The sequence below is a fragment of the Salvia miltiorrhiza genome, chromosome 2, assembly GCF_028751815.1.
Source record: "Salvia miltiorrhiza cultivar Shanhuang (shh) chromosome 2, IMPLAD_Smil_shh, whole genome shotgun sequence".
NCBI lineage: Eukaryota > Viridiplantae > Streptophyta > Magnoliopsida > Lamiales > Lamiaceae > Salvia > Salvia miltiorrhiza.
The window spans coordinates 12,855,215-12,860,836 of record NC_080388.1 but is presented as its reverse complement, the minus strand read 5'-3'; positions in this window follow the sequence as shown (position 1 = coordinate 12,860,836).

The window sequence follows — 5,622 nt, the reverse complement described above, 5'->3', positions numbered from 1 at the left end:
GGTAATACCGAGCTGATGTTGCACCTACTTGGAAAAAAAATAAACAAAAAAAAAATAGAAAATCAATTATTTGCCAAAACCTGCCGACCGCCGACTACCGCTTTTCCCTCCATCTTACCGCCGACCGCCGCTTATCTTCTTTGTCTAGAAAAAATCCTCATCCCAAAACCTGCAACGCCGCCGCTGCCGACTGACGAAGTGGAGCAAGTGATCAACTCCGGCGCCAAATCACAGACCCAAATCAAAACTCTAGGACCGCGAAGGCGGCGGTGCGTGACCTGGTGGCGAAAATGGGCTCCCCGAAGGCGGCCCTCTGTCGCCCCCTCCGTTGCCTTTCCCTAACCACCTTTCAGATCTGCCGCCCCCTCCGCTGCTTTCCCCCACCACCACACCTCTCTCTCCACCGCCCTCCCCCACCACCATCACCAAATCCGCCACGCCTTCCCCCAACCATCTCGCAGATCTGGCGCCCCATTCGCTGCCTTCCCCCACACCACACCTCTCTCCACCGCCCTCCCCCACCACCTCGCAGATACGCCGCCCCCCTCCGCAGTATCAGGTGATTAGAAGAGCTTCTTTCCGGCAAGCTCGACAACACACACACACACACACACACACAGAGAGAGAGTTTTGGGCTCAAAACGACGTCGTTTTACCCCACCTAAACGACGTTGTTTTGATTCACCGCCGATGACGCCATGTCACTTTTCAGGTGTCTTAAAAATGCCATGTCAGCACTCAATTTGGGAATTTTTGAAAATCATGGAAAAATTGTTCAACTCCTTAAGTTCATGGAAAATTTGATAAAAAAAAATAGTTCATGGAAAGTTTGGAAATCGCACCAAAGTTTATGGTTTTTCACGGCATTAACCCATAAAAATTGGAGATTGATATTTTTTTTAAAGAAAATTAGAGATTGAGATTTGGTGTATTGTGTAGCCGTGTAGGTGGGTGGGGTTTAGTAGCAGGGCAGGGAGTTTAAGTTTACGTAGAGAACACTCCAACTATGATATGGTAAATCTAATTTTTTATATTACATATTATATTATGTATATATATACTATTTTTTTTATATTTTTTTGGGGGTACAACTGTATCCCCTTGCACCATCCTACATCCGCCCCTGGGAAGATGTCCAACAAAGCTGAATATGAAGCAGTCGTCAAGGCACTAAAAGTAATAATGGAAGCATAGGCCACATGAGTGCACATTAAAATAGACTCGCAGTTGGTAGCACAACAATATGACGAGCATTATGAAATTAAGGAGGATAGAATGTTGGCATATGTGGCAGACATCAAAAATAGGGCTCCCCAGATTGGGGAATTGGTGATAGAACAGATCCCGAAAGACATCATTCCAGAATGGCTAGCACTGCAGAAGGAACACGGAACATAGAAACAACATTGCTCAGAGAAACAGTAGAAGTGAAAGAACCATCGATGATGGAAATCACAACAAAACTGGATTGGAGGGTACCCATCATCCACTTTTTGAGAACAGGGCAACACATGGAATAGGAAATAGCCCTGCAGGCTTCATATACAAATTATTTTTACTACGCCACAAGTATACGAGTAGTTGCAATATATAGAAGTAAGGTCGTATCACGAGGATTAGTGGTCAAATTCAAGTGATTATCCTAATTCATTAAACTAGAGCTATTTAGACGAAGTAGATAAGTGAGTGGTTTGATTATCTAACAAATTCAAAGACAAAATAAAATTAAAACAAGCAAAGTGGATTACTTAAGTGATTAAGGTGATTTGGGGACTATGCATCAACAGTTTACCAATGGACTTCAAGTTAGCTCAATATTAGTCTTGATATTGCCTATTTATCTAGAGTGATCTCCCAATTAGTTCTGGCCCCCTCTCGGACGACTAGAACAGTTACGGGTCATAGTTGCCGTCCTTGGTTAACTTCTAACCTATAATTCCAAAAGCACAAATGATCCATAAACTCTCACCCAACTCTTAACGTCCCGGTCTATTGAGTCGATATGTTTCAAGCACCTAATCTATTATAATCATCTCTCGGTTTAAATTACAAATAATAAATGCATAAAGAGTGGCCAACAATTCATGCAAGAGATAAAGCTAGGGCTTGAAAAGATAATACAAGGCTAATTCTGTCGCTGCAAGAGAGGTACGAACCTTCTTCAATTCTCAGACGTGAGCTATAAGCTCACATATGCGGACATCCTCCTAACAAAAGAAAGTAAACGATGAACAAAAAAAATAAAAGGAACAAGGGAGTAATAGATAGGACTTTCAAGACTAACCAACTCACGAAGACGAGCCGTGTCGTCACAGTCGGGTGACCATCTAGCTGCTCTCCAGAAGAAGTAAATAAGGTTGTAGTCTTAACTCCACCAGGACACTGTCGGGTGGCCATTCAGCTGCTCTGCGAATGAAAAAGACAACAGAACTGAAGAAATGAGGGAAGCGTCATCCGAGCTCTTATGGACGACGGAGCCTAAGACAAAGCCTACTAAAATTGAGTAGACCCGGAAGCTGCAGCCTCCGCATCATCAGCACGTTGCCAAGCCTAATTTGTTTTTCTTTTCCAGCCCATGTCTACATCAGAAAAATACCAACAAAAGCAAGCCATTGATTAAAGCATGGAAGTAAAGACTAACAGGCCAGCAAAGACAAAGATATTACAATAAAAGCAATTACCAATCAGATGCTTAGGAAACCTGTCGAACAGACCTGCACAAAGCATAGTTGCTACGAACCAGACCCTTCAGATCAAAAGGGCCCTCAGTTTTGGAACTGTTTAGATCTTGAAAGAGGGTTAAACCGTGGAGGTAAGGGCTTGTACGAGGCATGGAAGGAGTGTGTTTAATTATATGTCATCTAGTGTGTTTAATTTAAGTATGTTGATGTTGAATATGTTAGGCTAAAATCTCCCTTTGATTTGGGGATTAGGCTATATGGATGATGTAATGGATTGATTATGTTGCTCAATATGTCTTTGATTATTCATTTTATTATCTTTCAAGTCCTATGACTCGTAATCTACCGTTTTAGTCGTTCGGGAAGAGGCTAGAACAAGTTGAGAGATCACTCTAGATAAATAGGTAATATCAAGACTAATATTGAGCTAACTTGAAGTCCATTGTTAAACTATTGATGCCTAGTCCCTAAATCACCTTAATTACTTAAGTAATTCATTTTGCTTGTTTTAATCTTATTTTGTCTTTGAATTTGTTAGATAATCAAATCACTCACTTATCTACTTCGTCTAAATAGCTCTAGTATAATGAATTAGGATAATCACTTGAATTTGACCACTAATACTCGTTGGAATATGACATTGGTTCCATATATTGCAACCACCCGTATACTTGCGGCGTAGTGAAAATAATTTACGAACAAGTTTTTGGCGCCGTTGCTGGGATTAGTTGAGTTTTGTTACTTGTAATATTTTGAATCATTGTGCTTAATTAGTTTAGAGATTTTACTTTTTTTATTTTTTTATTTTCTATTTTAAGATTGTGTCTTGACTTTTAGTTTCTTGTTGCTTGGTAGGTAGTGTATGCACACAAGGTCTAAGGGTGCACCTCTTATACCCATTGACCTTGAAGTTGAGGCCTTTTGCCGACACAACAAAGCAAGAGCCATAAGAGATAAATAATTAGATTTGAATATGGCGGAGAATCAAGACTTAATCCGCCAACTCCAAAGGCAATTAGAGGCCATGCAAGGGCAAATCAATGAGTAAGAAGCTCAAAGGAATGCGCCTCCACCACCACTTATTAGTAATATGTTCCAACCTGTAGTCTAACAAAGGGGAGTGCATGCCCCAAGAATCAATGCAAACAATTTTGAACTCAAGGCGAGTCTCATCAATATGGTCCAACAAAATCAATTCGCGGGTCTTTCTCAAGATGACTCGAATGGACATCTCGGCAATTTCTTGGAGATATGCGACACCGTCAAGATTAATAGAGTCCCAGAGGATGCCATTAGACTTCGACTCTTCCCCATCTCACTAAAGGGCATGACCAAAACATGGTATCAATCTTTGAAGATTGGATCCATCACTAAATGGGTGAAAATGGCTCAAAAGTTTCTTATCAAGTTTTTCCCTCCAAGCAAAATGATGAAGATGAAAGACATTGTCCAATTTCATTAATTTGATGGAGAGTCTTTCCATGAAGATTGGGAAAGATTTAAAGAGATGATAAGAAAATGCCCCAACCATGGTTTGGATCAAAACACCATTATTTACTCATTTGGCACCAGGTGTAGTGATGAAATGCAAAGAGATATGAATGCATCGGCGAATAAAGCATTGTTGGAGACGAACCTTGAGATGGCCGCCCACATCGTTGCCGGATCCTATGGCACTTTGATGGCCCAATTGACCGCAATGAGCAAGATTGATGCTATGTCAACATCAAAAGGTCGAGCCTATGGTGCAGGAGCAAGCTAGCTTCGAGGATGTGAACTACATAAACAACAACAACCAAAGCTATGAGAACTTTTGCTCTCCACAACAAGGTGGCTATTAAGGGCAAGGGAAAGGGCAATACAATCAAGGATTTCAAGCAAACCGCCATCCAAACATCTCCTATGGCAATCCAAACAACTTCCTGCAACCACCGCCCGAATTTGTGGTGAACAATGACATGATCAAGAAAGAGAAGAAGCTCAACCTTGAGAATTTTTTTTGATGAAGTTCATGACAGCTACTCAAGCCCATATGACAAGAATGGACGAGAAGTTGGAGGCTCAAGCAACACAATGAAGATGCTAGAGAAATAAGTGGGACAAATTGCCGAGTCTATAAACAATCAATGCCAACAAGGGCAATTTTCAAGCAACACAATTGTGAATCCAAAGGAGCATTGTAAGGCTATTGCTATAAGGAGTGGGACACCATATGAAGGGCCCAAGATGCCCAATGAAGAAGATGGAGTTGGTATTGAGGTTGAAGTTGGGGATGACAACTCCTCAAAAGAGAAGAGAGATAAAGGAAATAAGAAGGAGGTGTATAAAGCTCCACCACCTTATTGTCCACCAATTCCTTTTCCTCAAAGGCTTCAAAAGAAGAATGTGGAGAGCGAATTCTCAAAATTCCTTGAGATCTTTCGAAAAGTGCAAATCAAGATCGCACTTGTTGAGGCCTTGCAACAAATGTCCTGTTATGCAAAGTTCCTAAATGATGTTATATCAAAGAAGAGGGGGATGAGAGAGAATGAGATGGTCAGTCTAATCGAAAAGTGTAGCAGCGTTCTCCAAAAAAAAATACCCACCAAGATCAAGGACCCCGGGAGCTTCACAATCCCTTGTGATATTATGAATGATCACTTTGGAAAAGCTTTATGTGATTCGGGAGCAAGTATAAATTTGATGCCGCTCTCAATCTTCAAAAACTATAAATTGGTACCATCAAACCAACCACGATTGCCCTATAAATGGCGGATCGTTCCATTTCATATCCAAATGGGATAGTCGAGGATGTCCTAGTGAAGGTCAACAACTTCATCTTCTCGGTGGACTTTGTAGTGTTGGACATTGTGGGGGACACGGATATCCCTTTGATTCTTGGGCGCCCATTCTTAGCAATGGGAAGAGCCCTTATTGATGTTGCTAAAGGCGAGCTCACACT